Source organism: Numenius arquata, chromosome Z, assembly GCF_964106895.1.
Source record: "Numenius arquata chromosome Z, bNumArq3.hap1.1, whole genome shotgun sequence".
In the NCBI taxonomy this organism is placed as follows: domain Eukaryota; kingdom Metazoa; phylum Chordata; class Aves; order Charadriiformes; family Scolopacidae; genus Numenius; species Numenius arquata.
This window is the reverse complement of record NC_133616.1, coordinates 80829821-80848557: the sequence shown is the minus strand read 5'-3', so window position 1 is coordinate 80848557 and position 18737 is coordinate 80829821.

Sequence of the window (18737 nt, the reverse complement as noted above, 5' to 3'; positions counted from 1 at the left end):
TTGAAAACAAACAAATAAATTAAATGGCACTACTACCTAATCTGCTGGCACATGTAGTCTTGGAAGCATATCTCTCAGTCTTTTTTTCTCTATGAAAAGAAAAGAAATGGGAGAGAATGAGGCAAATACGAAACAGGAGAAAGGGAATCCTCAGGACAACCATTGCTTTGCTCTTAGTGTTTCTCTGAAATGAACAGAAGCTGTCATCTCTTGCTTTCTCCTCTTCTACCTATAACCCACATATGTTACGTCAACTTCCTACTGATCCACTGCGTAAGGTGTCACTTTCCAAACCAGCAGCAGCCACATGTTCCTTCTAGCTGGTACAGATAAATCTCTTCCCTTTATACTTACAGAAGCTAAAAATATTCTCTTCCAGTTTCTTACAAAGTAAAATTTACTTAAGGCCAAGATCAACGCAAACAGAAAATCATTTCAAAACCAAAGAAACCTTATATCAGATTATTTTCCCAAGCGAGTTTTCAGTGTACATTCTGCCTCGTCATGGGAAGAATGAGCTTTCAATTTCTTCTTGCAGATCATTAAATCAAACAGTCAAAAGCAGAGAATTTTAATCTATATATGCATATACCAAGTGAGGTATCATGTTAAATATACAGTAGAATAAAAATAAGGGTATTTCTTGAAGACAGCTCAGTTAGGTCCTACATCTGATGGAGTTTGAAATGTAAAGAAATACATTTTGGGTATATAAACCATTTTGTTTCTACTCAGATCTATAAAACTACTCTAAAGAACATGCACTTTTGAAACACTGAAATGCAATTCTGCTCTCTTGTCCAGATTTTTCTGTTTGTTGTGAGATCCACTGTGCACCAGGCACATCGCTTTGCCTAAATTTTAATGCGCAGGTTCACAGGTGATCCATCCCTCTAAAGCACATGCTGAGATAGTGTGTGGAACAGGGTTAACTTCAATTAAGTGTCAGCCCCTAGTTAGATTACTGACAGAAACGAGGAAATACCAGTGATCTGGGATCAGGTCTCCCACATTTTTAAGGATGGGAAACAGTAGAAGCAATAACAGAAACTGGTGGTTTCAACACTGTCTCTTTGTCCTAAGGGAAGCCCCTAGCAGAGGGCTGAAAAAACAAGATCCTGGGGCTGATAAAAAGGGGGACAAAAGGATAGGTGACTGTCAGGTGAGATGTAGCATGGGCTCTGTCCCCACGCTATCGAGTTGGGCTGCATAGGACATAGGTCCGGGAAAGCAAGAAGCAGAGTCCCAGAGCATTCTTCTTCTGAAGAAATGCACCCCAAAACAGGCCCATAAAAGCAACAAGTTGCCTCTTCTCTGCCCATTTGTTAATTTCTAGAAATCTAATGGGCTGGTTTTGGAGGAAAAGGTGTTTCACCCACCATACCTGGTGATCAGGAACTTTGGATGTGGGCTGGCATCCCCCTAAAACCAGACCCGCGGTCTTTGGGTGAAGGATCCAGCATCTATGCTAGTATAGTACTAACCAGTCAGATTAAATGGTTATCTGTTTAAAGCTATATTATAACTAATATCAAGAGGTATGTGCCTGTTATTCCGGGATAAGCTCTTCTGAACAGTCTTGGAAAAGTAGGCAGGCTGACAGGGAAAAAGGCAGGCCATAGGCACCTACATATGCAGTGTAGACTTAATTAAGGAGGACTCTATTAATGTCTGTTAACAGACATAATTTCTCCAGGTTAGATGTTACTCTCCATCTTTTCTCCACCAACAGAAAAGATACAGGACCTTCCATGTTTTGGGAATATCATTTGGCTTCACATTAACTTGCTGCAGCTGCCTGATCTTGACAGCTCTCCTCAGCTTTTTCCCACTTTTCACAAGCATCAGCAGGAGACTTAACTGACAATTTTAGACAATTTCTTTTTGGAAATAATTATTCTCTGTGACTTAAAATACTACTCTCTTTCTTTTTATATTATTATTGCTGCTTCTTACAGAGAGCAGGGGTAAACCTATGGCTTCACTGAAGTCAGTTGCTGAACTTCCAGTACTAATTTTGACCTTTAGATTATAGCACAGAGTTTGTATAGAGGGAATGGCCACAATTGGAGATTTGAAGAAAAACACTGAGATGAGGAAGGGTCAGGTAGAGAGAAAGGTTTGACTCTCCTTCTCAAGCATCCTCCTTTTCATCTGTACCCTTGTTCAAATACATGGTAGACAACTGCTTTGGGTTTGAAGGACCCTGAGAGGTGCTTAGCAACATGTGTCCCTCTGTGAGCTCCTCCGACACCACCATGATCCTCCACTTTTTGATTTTCTCCCCAGAGATGCTTGCTGGCTTGCTTTATTTTGGATGCACGCATGGAGGAACAGAAAGATGCAGTCTGTATTTCAGGCATCTCGTGGTAAAATTTTGGCATCCACTGTCAGGCACTGGCTGTTTTAACTTGTGCCTCAAATCATTTCAGGTGCCAGCACCGAACGTGGCGAGGCAAAAGTAGAGTTTATTTCATCATAAATGCTGTGCACCTGTACGCAGCATTTCCAAAAGAAAAACACAGAGAGGGAAATTCTAAATTATAATCAAAACAAAGTATAAATATGAGTCAGAGGCAACTGGAAATGCAGAAACTACGTGCTGAGTCACTCCTGTGCTCGACGTGTTGGGAACGTATCGTAAAGCTCAGAGCTGAGAAACACAGCCCGACACGGTTAATTAAAATGAGAAAGAAGAGGCTGCAATCAAACACATCTTATTCCTAGTTTAAAGGATGATAGGACATGTTTACTTGGAATGACATTTACTGCTGTTTCCATAAAGGGGGGAGGGGGGAGCAGCCCTGGACTTTCAGCCATTGCAAAAGCCCACACAATATAAAGGCCCTATTTTAGTTAACATGTTGTCAGTCTTTAACGACCAGTGGTGTAACAGCTGGTTTTGATGTACTTTCTTTTGAGACCACTAGATTACAAGCTGTTTATTGCATTCTTCTCCCCAGACTGCTCCCTGGATACAGGCAGGGAGTCAAGAGGTCAGAGGTCTAAAGCCAGGAGCTAAAGGATTTGTCATCATTTAACAGGTCACTTGTTGCCATGTGGTATGCAAACTGGACAGTGCCTCGCAGCCTCCCAGACAGTGAGATATCTCTTATTTTTCACATCTCCACAAGGGGAATGGAGCCCGACCCTGCTGCAGAAGCCACTTTCTTACCTGGGATCATCCGTTTGTGCCTGGTGGTTGGTCGGGGGAAGGCACGCACAATCACACACAGCAGCAGAATACCTTCAATTAACACCATGATTACGGTTGTTCAGACCTGCACTCAATATTCAGACATAAACCCCCGAAACAGATATGATGTAAGCAGGTAGGGCAGTTCACTAGTTGTCCTTGGTCATTATCACCACACCTCAAATTCCACTCTCAGTTATGAGTATAAATGGAAGAGCAGAATTGTTCTTAATTCCTGCACAATTTCTGTCCTTTTCTGCTGCTCCCTGTTACACAGGCAGTGCTCGCATTATTCTATAAGTATGAAAAAAATTTGGCTTAAACTGTCTGCAGTTAGCAGCCAGTGAGATACTGTCTGCAAGGAGCATGTGAACATGGGAGGATTGATTTACAAAGGGTCTGAGAAAACACAGCTGACTTCAAAAATATGGGAATTGGACGACTTGTCCTTCAGGGAAAAATGGAAAAACATTTCCTAACATTGCAGCCAAGAATTTGAAGCTCCAGCAGTGTGGTTAGTTGTGAAGCTGATTCTTGCGAAGAAACCTTTTTCTTTGAGTAGAACTAAATTCAGGAAATAAGGAAGCAGAAATGTTCATATTTTTTGGTTCTTTGAACAAATCGTGTCTTTAGATATCAGAAGAGCTCTATGAGATCCCCTCTAGTCCTAGTAACTGTGATTCTTTATGTGTACAAGCCAAAAGAGGTTCACCTTTTCCCTATATAATATGTCCAAAGAACATAGTCAGGCAAAATAGGAAACCGGCATTCAGATACCTTCAAAAGAGAGATAGTAAATCAATCAAAGTTTGCTGTTCCTTTTGTTCCTTCGTCGTGTCAGTATTGCAGACATTGCAAGGTAGCAAAGCAAAAGGTCAGGCACTTTCTGCAAGCTCATTTTCATGTGAGGACTTTAATAAAGCAAGACATTATTGAAACTTTCAGGAAGGGCAATTCAAGAGTTCACTCTTCCGTGAGACAGTTATGTAAGTGCTTTTTTTTGAAGCCAAAATCTCTCCGTATCAGGGCACTTACTCTTTCTCATTTGGGTAAGCTACCTGCTCAAATTTAGGTGGGCAATTAATTCTGAGCTCCTGTCTGGAGCTCTTTGCCAAGAGGTCCTGCCCCACATGCTGGAACGTACAGAGATGAGGAGGAGATGCTGCTTGGTGAGAAGTTGCTGTGGCCTCCTGCTCCTCCAGGAGAGAAGGAGGAGCTAATGGGGGTAAAAATGGACAAGCTGCATGATGTTCAGTCACTGGATCCCAGAGTAGGATGCACCTGATGTCTCTGCTTGGTTTTAAGGATGAAAACCATGGATAAATCCTTTATAGTCCTTGGGAGAAGACGTCAATGTACAGCTTAGGTCTGACGGGGACTCCCAGGGAAAATGGGTCACAAGCAGGATATGTTGGGTCTTCCAAGCAAGTGTGGAAGGGCAAACTGGCAGCTACTCATGACCAGTATCCCCTGCTCCTAACCCTAGTAACGTGGTTAGCATGACTAATGCCATATTTTGAGGGACGCAGCCATTCTCTATGACCATGTGGGTCACACATTCTTTCCCTTCCCCTCATTATCAGGCCCTGAAGGTCCCGTGCACCAAGCAGACAAACCAAACAGATTTCTTCCTCCCTCCCCTCAAGGTCCCTGGTGCCAGGCTGGTTACTGCCCTTCTCACCAGCCTTGACGGTCCCAGGCACCCAGCCAGCCTGCGGTGGGGATGACCCTGGAACGGGGAGCAGAAGCGTCACAGCACAGAGCACCCACCATGAGATAAGTTTTATTATAAACTCTGTATTATGCTACTTATAAATTGTACTGCATTGGTTCTGCTTGTAGAAATTAAGAGCCATTTTAATAATAAATTCTGTGCTATACTAATCATACTAATCTGTTAAGAAAAATAAAGCTTTAATTGTAACTGTGATTTAGTGCTGCCATCATGCCTAAAAGAACCCATCTGTCCCCTCAGTGTCAGATGGCACTTGTGACTTCAGGCATCTTCTCTGTGGGTTGTTCAGAGAGAGGACAGGTCTAGTGGAAACTCACAAACATGTAGTGATGAGGATGTCTCCAAATATCCTGCCATTATGTCATGCTCGGGAATATTTGAAGTCAGTAAAAAAAAGGAAAAAGAAGAAAAACAATCAACGCCCACAACCCAGAACATGGAATCCCTTGGATTTAAGCATTTAGAATTTGTACCACCTTTTTACTAGAACTGGAGGCAGCAACAACCACCTCTACCCTGATACACTAATGCTGCTGTTCGGAGTGCATTCAGTAAACTCCTGGAGTTTAGAAATACCTTGTCCTCTTACATGTCATACGAGTTGCGCAGCTCAGCAAGCAGGGGTGGTGAGGAGGGCTGCTTTAAAGACATTTATTTGGAGCATTTCCTACCAGCAGCATTACGAGAGAGTGCTGAAGGGCCGAGAGTAATCGCGTGAAGCAGCTTTTTCCTCCCTCTTACACACTCCCCCCTGCTGAATCTGTGTCGAGGAAGATGCCCTTCGATGTGCCCGTCACTGTCCTTCCACAGTGACGACACCATAAATTTTCAAACCTTAACAACCTCCAGAAAAAAAGGATAATAATAAAGTGCATCTGGTTTTGTTGTAGTGGTGATTTTACGTGTTTTCCATATGAAGATACATCTGTATTTCCCCTAGAAAGCCAGCTTTTGAGAGGTTTGCAGAGCTCAGCTACAAAATATTTCCTTTGAAATGAAACTTGGTTTAAACCAACCTATCTTTTATATATTACATACTTCATGTATAGAATACTGTACATGTTATAAGCATGCTACTGGAATGTTTTTAGTTTTGGGATGCTGAATTTTGATTTTGTTGATCAAAAGGCTAGTGATTACTACTTCAGGGATTTTGAGGGGTTTGTACATCAACATTATTTCCCTTAAATATGAAATCACTTAATGGAAAAAAGCTTTATTAATATATATTTCTACCTGTCAATTTGAAAACAGATCCACTCCCACTAATAATAGCTACAAAGTCCTCTCTTAGTCCTTCCTCCAAAAAGTTCCATCATTCATTTAAACATAAAGTCAGACATTGCAATCAGAATTTTCTATTGTAGTTAATGTTACACTAAGTATAACCTAATCTACTCTGTGATTTAAAAGCACAATTGCCAATATACAGGAAATATTTTCTACTTCTTTTATGCATAAAATTAAGTTAGTCATAAAAATGTTCTTTTGAGGTTCTTTTCTTTTAAGGCAGCAGGGGCAGAAAAAGACATATTCAGTTACTTACACTTTCTTACATGTATTTTTCACACAAAACTCTCTTTTTGAGAAAGTAAAAAGCAGGTGAAGAAAAGCCCTTTTGCTGGATGGACTGAGCTCATCCACTGTGCCTTCATCTGCTCTACATCTTGAAAAAAATCTTACTTTTATATAATGCTGTGGAAGTTGGGTACTCAGCTTTACTGGTTCCTCCTTTGGTTTTACAGGTATTTGGCCCTGATGATTTCTAGTTCATCCTAGAAGGTTCCTGAGCAGTAGTTTTCTGAACTCTAGCTCTCACTTTACTGCTGAAAAGAGACAAGAAAAGCTTTCTTTGAAGTTTGGGAAAATTCAGGCAAAAACTCCTGAGAGTCTGAGTATACTTTCAGCACCTCTTAAAAGGAATGACCATGTTTCAGGGAAGGAGAAGGGAAAAGGAAGGGAAAATGGGCAAAGGAAGGGGAAGGGAAGGGATTTTTTACTTTGTACAGTTGTTTGGCTGTCAGAAAGATGACTGCTTCTGCATACTGAGATGAATATCCAAAAGCAAAATAACATAAATTAACATAATAGCTCCAAAACAATTAAATTCAGAAGCCAATTGTCTGAGTTCGCTCTTTCAGTTCAGATTTGAAGTATACCTCAGAGAGTGGGTTTTTTATATATGCTAGTTATTTATATATATACTACTACTATGTATACTAGATATACTCTTTATATACACTATAGGAACTTGATACTTATCCATCAAGTTCAGACCACAGATTTCAAAGGGACTGAAATAAACAGAAAGTTCTAAGTTAAGAAAAGTCCCTGCAACCTACACTAAAAAGTTGCTGTGGAGACAAGAGAAGGAAACCCTCTAACAAATCTGGGTTTGTATTTGATCAATGCTACAATCCCACCCTTGGGAAACTGTTCTTAATGCTTCAACACAGTTTTCAAATATGGATGATTTTGATATATCTTATTTATTGTACTTGCCAAGGAAAAGATTTATTTTATTTTGTAAAGTGAAAGAAGAATCTACCACTTCTGCTGGAAACTAATCAGAAAGGCACTGGTTATCACAAAGAAGCTTGATTAAAAAGAAAAGATTAAGTGGGATACTTTGTACATTTGCAGACTGATTTGAGTTTCATTATGTACGTTAAAAAGTAATCACAATGTTTTGAAATGATGTCTTCAAACATACTTGCAAAACTGAGGAATTTCAAGGCTAAAGCTAGAAAGTTATGTACTCTGAGGCTCCCGGGCACACCTGGGTGAGCCCTTATCTGATTGAGAGGCATGGTCTGTTTGTGCCTTGCACTAAATGGCCCCACTCGTGTGGCTTTAAACATGCTTATTTTAGTTTTTCATTTGTTTGCCAACCTATGATAGGGAGTTCGGGTTTTAAAGAAGAGCCGGTGGGCGTTCGAACCGGTCGGTGGTACTGACCATCGTGCGCTCTCCTCCCCGGGACAATTAGACAATTAGTGACAGCAGCCAGGATGAGACAGCCCTCACTGAAGGAAGCCGGTCCCCCCATTACCCCCGTCACCTAAAGTCGATACAGGCTGCTTATCCACCCAACGGCAGCTTTAATCAATGTCCAACACATCCGGAGAAAGCAGCCTCCAGGACGGAGGGAGAGGCTCGCCCGCTGCCAGCACCTTTTGTCTCTCCCATATGGGCAGGGCATGATTCCCTGGGATTTGTCGACAATTACGTGCTCTGAACTGATCAATTCAGTCAATTTACTGTGCAAAGTAAATTGATCCTCCAGAACAAAGGGGTCTGCCAGCGGGGAGGTACCTGAGAAAGCAGCATGCCTGTGTAAACAGTGCTGTCCCTGCCCCAGTCTGGAGTGGCCCCGGCGCCATATGGTGCCACTATGAACTTATTAACCAGCGGATTAACTCATCTCAGCATTTGGGATCCCCCGCTTCCAGCTGTGAGGATGATTGATGGCCTAACTACTGCCTCAGTCTTGGAAGTTATTTCCTCCATTTAACAGAGTCAAGAAGACAGAAAATTGCCCCCTTTGTAAATGCTAATCTCACCACTCCTTCGAACACCCAACATAGCAATTTATTCCAGGCAAAGTCTTAAAATCGGTGTAGTACACATCAAATGCATACTAATTAGCAATTTCTTTTGAAGGCTCCATCACTTATTAAGGGTCTCTTTTTCCATATGTTCATCATGCCTCACTTCACCCTTTAATTACAAAACAGCACTTTCTACTAATTGTGAGAAGGTACATTGTACCCGGTGTCTGTATTAAATACTACACCTTCCGAGGCCTCATTTCGGGTCAGACAGAAAGCAGGCAGATAGACATACCGTTGTAGGGACACTGTCCTCATTTTAAGCATATCCATTCTTATTCCCACTGGCAATGCTTCTTAAGGGAGTGCCCCATGAAAAGGGCATTTCTTTAGAAACGTCAAACCTCGTGTCCGCACAGCATTGCATCCGTAACGAGGATGAGGTTCTCTCACTGATGCTGAACAGGGTCTCACTACCAGAAATTCATCGTTTGGTCCCTTCTGATGGGAAGATGTCCATAAATCTTTAAAAGGTCCTCTGCAGCAGATCTGAGGATTTCAACGGTCCAATTCAGTCTGAGTTGACTCAGACGGTGATTATTTTCTTTTTACCCTGTATGACTCTTTACCAACTGTGTAACGGGTCTTCAGTTCTTAAAAACCTAGCACAATGTTACTTGTGGCTACCATCACTCACACCAGAATTATAGCATGAAGCTGTAAAAGAAGCTGGGAATCAAAAATGCCCAAACTAAGTCAGAGGCATACAAAAAATTTACATATTTTTCTTGCTGAAAACATTAAAATGTGGTCCTTGGTTTGCTTTCCCTAAGCCAGGCAACTGCAACCATAACCTCAATAAGTAATTTGTCTCTATGGCATAAATATAACCAGAGGTGGATAAATAAATGGTCAAGTTCTAAAGCAGGTTTCTCTACTATGGTATTTATTTTCACGTGATCCTTAGAGGCAAATTTGAGTTGGTTTAGTTCGTTACCTTTTGTAACACATAGACAATCTAAAGCCCCATTCAAAGTCGATAGATTGTTATTAAATGAGGGAAACTATGTCATGCAGATTAGAACAAATAAAAGCTCCAGATGCTTGCTGAAATTTTTGTTTTAATGGTGTCTCTATCGTTGCTTAAAAGATGAATATGTCTTTTTTGTGTTGAATTAAGAGACGATGATCATTTCGGAGCATATATAAGGATGATAATTTGTTTGAGGGAAAAAAACTTGGATTCTCTTAGTCACTTCTGAGCAATGAAACCAGAGCTTGTCTGAAGCCAGGAGAAAATATTCGCTCAAAGCTTTAATATTTTCCCTTGGTTTTGCTGAAACTTCATTTCAATCATGATTTTCCCACCATTTCTAAGTCAAAAAAATGAAACAATCTGATCTTTTAGAAGGAACATTAAAGGAAGCACTATCTCATTTCATTTCATATTGCAGCATTTTAAATAATTACATCAAACATTAAAACTGATGTTAAAACAGATGTTAACACATACAAGTGCTGGCTGCCAGTGAGTTCCACGTTTGGTTTTGCTACCAACAGAAATCTACTGAGCAGACATACTAGCCAAATTTGTGGTTGCTCCAAGAGCTTTAAGTTATTGGTACTTTAGAAATTGTGCTGTGTAAGACCAAGGACCAATGCAGGAAATCCAGGGGATACCTTTTGACTTGGGGCAGCCTTTACCTTGAGGTGCACCGTCAGCACCACCAGAGGAACCTGGCACTGAACTCCAGCAGCCACAGCGAGACCATTGCTGGCAGCCAATTTTTTCTCACCCGGGCGTCTGTCCCCTTACATAACAGAATCAATATATCTTTAATTTACACAGCCCTTACAAAATGTCACATTAACAGTAAGATCTATCTATGTATCTATGGGTAAGGTGCAGCGTTTGTACTGGATGTGTGTGACCTCTGGACAAGGTGAGACCACGGCCAGACATAGAGCTGCCCCATCCCAATGACAGTCTCCATCCAGCCTTTGGTCTGCGTCTGAAGCAACAACTATACCAGCCCTGTACCAGCTACACATGATGGACCTGGTCACAGAGGCGTCTTTCTGGGCAATGGAGGTTTTCACTGGACACCTACTTTAGAAGGAAGTTGGAAAAAGGTTTTTTTAGCTTGTTCAAACATCCCTTTCTGGCATTCTCAGAAAAAAGTGGTTTGATTTCGACCAATTTCTTTTAACAGTCTTGGAAACAATTGTGAAAGGTGATGAAATTATTTCCTATTCCTCTGAACTAAAGTGTTTATTTCTTTTTTAACTAAACCTTAATCTACTTAATCTACTAAGCCTGCATTGCACTGAACTTCCATTTTCAGCACTCAGGTCTTTGCAAATGTGATGTGATGTCTGGAACAATCTTTCAAAGTTCAAAAATTTCAGACTGTGTTAAAAAAAACCAACCCTACAACAAACAAACTGGAAAAAAAAAACCAACACAAAAAAACCCCCGAACTAAAAAAAGAAAGACTGAAAAACAAAGAAAAAAAAGTAAATTACCTGGAGTAGTGACTGAACAACTGAACAAAAAAAGTCCTTCACTTGAGAAGCAGGTACCTAATAATAGCTTAAAAATGAAGAGGAGAAATGAGGAGCTCCTTTTATGTGCGTGTATATATATATACACACATATGTACACATGTACTTATATATATGTTTATAAGTCTGTGTATATATCTATGTATATAAATAATGTTATGACTTGATGCCTCGAATTTGGGAGGGGAGAATATAGTGCAGTGCTTCAGCACTGAAGACTGACAATGTTGCATTTTTTTGAAATTCAATCACATTTCAAAAGATTAAAGTATTTTTCACTTGTTAAAAAAAAATACAAGTATCTCTTGGCTGGCACTTCATACGATATGTCATGTCTGTGCCTGTTGTGTTTTGGGATGGGCCAACATTTCCAACCTCAAAAATCACAATTTAAATTGGGAACTGACAGACCCCTACAGTCCTGCAAGTGGTGATGTTATCGTGAAGAAATGTAATTAAATTGTCTCTGTCAGGGAAAGATTTGGCCAATCACTCAGTGTTCATCTCTGTGCAAGCAATTCTTTCATTAGCTATTAGATTCATCCTCTTTAGGTGTTTTGTTTTCAGCCGGAGCATCATGCTGATCAAACTACACCTTAATTAGGAATGCAGCATCCTTCTGTTCTCAACTTAGGCATCTCAAAAGCATTCCTGAAATATCAGATCTTCTGTCAACTGAGTTAACAACAGGATAATTATTATATTTTTCTTTCCAACATGAGATCAAAGCTCCAGAAGAGGTGACATATGTCTTGGATATTCAGACTCAAGCATGGAGGTCAGTTGAACCCAGAGATGTGTTGTTGCTAATTTTATAAGATAAAAGCTGCGTTAAAAAAAAGTGTCCAGTTACATAGCAGTACTTAACTGCTGTCTTAAGTTCACGTATTCTGCGTGCTTTGTTAAGGTGTGTGGATTTTTTCCCTTCCTGCACTGCCACTTGTTTTAATACGCAAAATGAGCATGGAGCCAGATCTGCAGAGACATAAGAAGGCAGCTGCCAGAGGTGGCAAAAGAATCCCATGAACCCTGCCTCTGAGGATTTTATGAGTATGGGGGACAACCCTCAGGTGGCCATTGGAAATGAGACCTGTTTTAAAACACCAAAGCTGAAGCAGAAGAGAACATAATCCAGACAGAGGGACTGGCCACGTTTCCTACAGTAAAATCCCTGATTGATGGAATGTGAAACTTTTCACTTGAATTAGTGCAAGAGCATTTCAAGGGCAACGGTCCAGAGAAATAAAGCGTTTTTAATTGGGGTAGCAGGAGGGAGAAGGTAACGCTTCTCACCATGCTAATTGAAAAAGCAAACTCACTCATTTCACACACTGGGCTGGTCAGAGCTTTCTATTATGCTTTAGTTTATTTGAACACAGCACATCTGTGGCTCCAGTGCATTGCACACAGATGGCATCCCTTTTTGTTAAAGTATTTGACAAAAGCATTGCTTACTTGTCAGTCTGGATCACCTCAGACAACGTGAAGAAACTGCTTACGTTATGCTTAGTGATAGTTTCATTCATTACGTTCCTTCACCCTTTCCCTTCATCTGACTTTTGTTAGGGTCCGAAAACTCCTCTCATGTATGGGAATGCCCTGGGCATGGAAAAGCTGCCTCACACAAACAGCACATCCCCTTTCCTTCCCCGGGCTGTGCAGCTCCCCATGAAAGCTCCTGTGACACACTGGGGGCTGCTGCCTGAAAAATGGGAGAAAAAAGCAGGTGGGCAAGAGGGAATGACAGCAGCCTGTGTACATACTAAGTGCTACTCATTACAGGGGCCCCTGGTGAATATGGCCGCTACACAGGGGTGAAAGGGCAGAGAATTAATGACCATCGCCTCAGCAATGACAGAGAAGCAACAAGTGACCTTCCCACACTGGCCTTGATCTTGCCAGCATCACGCATGGTGTCACGCATGAAGCAGCCTTGCTCCAGCCCCCTCGGTGTGGGTAAAATTAGAATCACAGAATCATAGAATTGCCTCGGTTGGCAGGGACCTTTCAGATCATCTAGTCCAACCATCAACCTAACACTGACAAAGAACACCACTAAACCATATCTCTAAGCACTACGTCTACCTGTCTTTTAAATACCTCTAGGATGATGCCTCAACCACTGGGCAGCCCATTCCAATGCTTAATAACCCTTTAAGTGTAAAAATTTTTCCTAATATCCAATCTGAACCTCCCCTGATGCAACTTGAGGCCATTTTCTCTTGTCCTATTGCATGTTCCTTGGGAGAAGAGGCTGACTCTCACCTCTCTATAAACTCCTTTCAGGGAGCTAAACACTGGACATCATTATCCAGAGGGCATGGTGGTAGGAGTCAAGTCGCTGTGTCTGTTTTCTTACTCGCAAGAGTGGGACTGGGTGGGAAAGGAGACTGAGTTCTGGAAACTGTGCCTTGGTTCCTACCAGGGGCTGGAGGAACTCGCACATCTTCCAGCTGAACATCAGTTAAAGGATGAAGTGGTACGCACAGCCCAGACCATGTCACACCACTGGGCTGAAGGAGCAGGCTGCAAGTGGCTTTTACCACCAGCGTTCAAAGGGACAATTTTACATTGGGAGGTTAACAAACTGTGGACATTTTGTCCTGGGCATTTCCACTGCTCATTTACCACTTCAACAGGCACCACAAACAAAGGGCACATCACCTCTCTGTCTCAGGGTGTGCAGTTGTTTCCAAAATCTCCGTGATATACTGGGGGTTGATGTCCAAGAAATGGAGAATGCTGTTGTCATGCCAGTTCATTCCTTGCATTTTCCCCTTCTTCCCTTAAGCTTGATCCAGCTGTTGCCACCACCAACGTTTAGTGTAGGGCCATGGTCTTTCAGGTCATCTTCCTGGGTGGCAGCAGGTACAGCAGCAACATGAACATGCAAACTCCTGTCTCCTGCCACTCTGACAGCCAAGCAGCAGAGAGTCGTTACCTGCACGTGGGAAGTGAAAGGGTGTTGCCGTATTACTCATCCTCTGAGATGGCAAAACATGGAAACATGACCCGACTTAAGTTTCTGTGCAAGCTCTGAGTTCCCATCATCAGAGCAGCATTTCAGGACTGATGTACAAACACTTTGGATTAGAAGAGCATTCAGGATGGTCTGGTATGCAACTTCTGGGTAAATTTGGCATGGAAAGAGACAGGCAATTTAATCTGGTTTTGTGCTTTCTTTCATTTTGACCCTGACCTAAAATGTTTACAGACCATTTCACCTCACAGAATAGCTGGACACTCCCAGCCTCCTGAGACCCATCCCTTCTCTCCTCCTCACCATACCAATGAATGCCCATCCTCTGATTAGGTATTTCACTCCCAGCCTATGCCACCAGCAGCAGTGATATTGGTAATACATGGGAACTTTGAGGTAAAAGATTTGTGGAAGCAAATATTCATGAAATATGTCAACAGAATTTTGAACATAAATTGCATTTTACATATAGGAACTGGAAAATACCTTAAAATGACTCCTAAAATGAAGACGCCTTTGATGGAAAAAGAGCTCTGATGGAGGAAAGTATAATTATTTTGGATAGTCAAGACTTAGCAGTCCTGCCTGAAATACCAGGGCAATGTGGTCTTCACCACCATCGTGTCCGAGTGTCTGACCAGCTCTTTAGGCTTGAAGACAGGACAAAGTCAGTTTTCAAAAGTCACAGCGGAAATGTGGACAAGATTTCCTTTCTGGTCCTCTCTAAGCTCTAAGTTTATAAGAGGAAGATACTACTTTGATTTCAATCTGAAACTTCAGGAACAGGCATATTCTGACTTTGCAGACAGAACGTGTCTCTGTGATGAAGAGATTGCTGCCTCCCCAGCACAGGGATGTGTGGGTAGAGCGGGAGGGTGGGAGGACTGTTTAGGAGCTGGTCCTTGTGGACTTCCAAGGGTGAATCCAGGCTGAGGAGAGTATTAATTCTAAAGAAAAGTAATAGAAAAGTAAATACAAAAATGAGCATAGACTTGCCTCTGAATCCTAATATCTTTATCCTTGGGGATTTTGATTCCATTACAAATATTAGCAAAGATCAAGGGCATTTTATTTTAAGGGCAAGTCTAATTGGAAAGAAGTTAATTCTACAAAAGTGGAAGTCAGCTAAAGAAATTAAAATTGATGTGAGGTCTGCAGTGGATGTGTTGGATCCTTTAGGATTCTTCCCACCTGTGAGTCAAACTTCAGTCTTCAAGGGACCTCTTATATCTTCCAAACCCCAACCCATTCTTCCCTCTTGTCCTCATAAGTCCTCCCAGCCCTTCGTGTCCACATTTTGCCTTCGATGTTCTTGCAGTTCTTTCCCTCCCTTTCCCAGCATGCTCTTTTGGAGGCACAATATGCTCTCTGCTACCTATATAGACCACCAAGAAAAGTAGGGGGTGTCTTCACCATTGTTTTTTTTATCTCCTGCACACAGTGTGGGTACCCACTCTGCCTCTCAGAGCTGAGAGAAAACAGCTACATGCACTGAAATAAAAATCAATGACATAAAGGCAATTCTATGATGTTGCCCTGAATAAAAAGCTCCACAATAATAAACCCATTTAGGGGTTATTTTGGGTATACAGAGATTTTACCATTATATTAACAGTTCCTGTAATTGTGCTAGCAGGAATATGAAACTACAAGATATCACAAAATGATAACTGTTTTATAAGATGATAGGAATTGCATCATAACTAATCACTTGGAAAAGTAGTTGGCTAGAGAAACACACAAAATCTAAAGGTACAGCATAAGCAAAATCAAGGAATCATACCACATTTAAAAATATATTGCCTGGATAAATGCTGACTTCTTGGTTTATAAAAAAAAATAATATTGTGAAATAAAGACACTTTCAAGAAAAAAAAAGTGCAATAAGTTACAAAACCAAAATAGCAAATTATAAATTTAACTTGATCATCACATTTGAAAGTAAGAGTAAAATGTTTCAAAATCATCTCTATAATGAAAAAAACCACCCTGAGAATAACAAATATCTGCAGTCTTGTTCAGAGGCCTCAATTTCAATGATTTTACCAAATTTGGAGCAACCTGGTGGCTTGTGAACATGTCAAAGTCCTTAATTTATAAATCCACTCCTAAGCTTCCAGATTGCAGAAAAAAGCAAGAAGACACCGTTGGAAAATGGAAATACCAAAGCATCTGCATGTTAAACCAAAATGATGATATTGGTGGTACATTAATTTCTGGCAGAGTTAATGGTACAGAAGTTCATGGTCAAAATACATTTTTTTAACTGATGAAGAAATCATTATCTTTGGTCTTTTGAAGTGTTTATGATATGGACTAAATAAGGGGGGATACAGCTCTGAAATTTTACTTCATAGATGTAACATTTATTTTGACTCAACAAAATATTTCCAAGACGTAAACACATACTTATAGCTGTGCTTATGTCAGCGGGCACACAACAGCCAGACTTCTTAAGAACCTGATTAACTTTAATCATCAAAATCAAAATCAGTGGCACTCTTTATAACCTTGGGATTTGCATTCGTTCAGGTATTTTAAAGTAAAACTGAACCGAAGACGTGTTAAACACAGAGATGCATTACCCACTAAATCCTACTGCCAGCACAGCTTGTCATCAGCATGGCCATCCTACACCATTGGGGTGCTCAGGGCCAGATCCTGCTCCTCATCCCCTCCACTCACTGCAGGTGGATATTACTGATCCTGCTACATAACCCTGCAGGGATTTAGAGACCAAAGGATAGAAATAAAGCAGGAAGAGGAGGAGAGATCCCAGGCAGAAAGGGAAGGTAGAAATAGTTGCTGCTTTGGACGAGCAAACATCTCTGGGAACCAAGATTTCGTTGTGATGACTCTACCCACTATTGGGTTAAACTCAATGGAACAAGGACTGATTTTCAGAAAAATAAACCCAATGGAAAGTACTCAGTCCTTGCTGGGATTAATTGCCTGCAGGCATTTGTTAAAGCTCTAGCAGCTCCACTTAATTCCTCAGGCACATCCCAGGGTTTGAGGTATTGTAGGCAGCTCTAAAACACGCAACGCTGCAGTTGTGAGTGTACACACTGGGGAGAGAAATATTAGGAGCAAATGTGTCCCCAGGGAAGGCCATCCTTCTAGATAGCAGGGGAGGCCACAAAACAGCATGAGTTTTCTCTTATGGATGTCTCTTAGAGGAAAAAAAATGACAGGCAGTGCTTTCTATTTTAAAAGTATCTGTTCTGCAGTTTTTCATGTCAGGTAATATGTGAGGTAACATCTCCAAGGAGGATGGGGAGCAAATGGGCTACCATTTCAAAGGGAGAATTAACACTCAATCAAATAGTTAGGATTTTGTTCCCACTAAAATAAGTAGGCTAGACTCCCACTTTCTATGACCACCTAGACATGAACCAGCCCTGTAGAAAACATTTCCAAAGGAAACTCTGAAGAAAAGGTACCGGTCAGAGAGTTTACCTGGGGAATTTTGCCAGCTTATATGGAGTAACTTACTCATATGCAAAATACCACAGGATAACTTTAAATGTCTGTGAGCGTGGAGAATCTTAATATTACTTTTCAAATGAATGCACTTTCATCCCCTGGCAGCCTCTACCCTCTATTCACACCTGACTCAGCTGGAGTTTGTGCTTGCTCTTGGCACACTGATTTTTTTGGCGTTAAGAGGCTCCCTAAGACATTTCTCTGCCTGATGCAACCAAGTTTATGGCATTTGACAGGACCACAGTTGGCAGTGTTACATCTGGAAACCACACTATTAAAAAAACCCATATTTTTCATTACAATTTAGGAGTATAATTCAAACTAGGGAGCAGATTATTAATGAATAATTATTACTTAATCTGCCAGAGGTTATATTTTTCCACTGTATATCTCAGGAGACCCAAGCCAACAAGCAGAGTGCAAGGGTAGTTTTAGTAAGGAGTTTATCCCATAGATATAGGGCATGAAAGTAGAAGGAGTACAGGGAATTAAAAAAGCAGCAAAGAAAGGATTGGGGCTAGCAGGGTCAAAGTGGAATCAAGGCTTTGACATCATAATGTGAAAGACAACTGAGATAAGGGTTAGTTATGACCTTCAGAGCAAGACATTCCTGTTTACGGTGCTCTGGCAATACATCTTCAAAACACATTTCTCATCAGGATTGCTTTCACGTTGAAGGAGGTGCTGAAAAGGAGCCATCTGCGTTTGTGCACCCCTGTGCTCACACAAACCCGTCTCCAGCATGTTCTTCTATACAATCTGGACCACTCCACACAGAATGACCCTTGATGTAGGTATGAAAAAACATGTTGACCTGGACCGTATCTGGCTATGACTAATAAGAGGGGGGGGAAAATACGTGAGTTATAAATTATCAAAACTAAGTTATCTTGATGGCATCTTCTGGAACTAAAGACCCAGGCGTTATGGGCAGAGTAGCATTGTACATAGGCCTTGAGACTGTACCATGATAAAATCCTGTGGGGAAATTTGAATAGTGGAACAAATTACTCTTAAGTTAAATGATACACTTTATAATCCACTTCTTATTTTAGAAACATTTAATAATATTAAATTACCTAAATGGCTAGGGAGGGCTATGCTTAGCGATTTACTAATTGCCAGCAGAGTCATTCCAAAAGTGGAAACCCCAAATGAGCCCACCCCAGTTCTGGCCCACTCACTAATAGATTGTGACTAGTCTGAAAAAGTTCACTTTCAGAA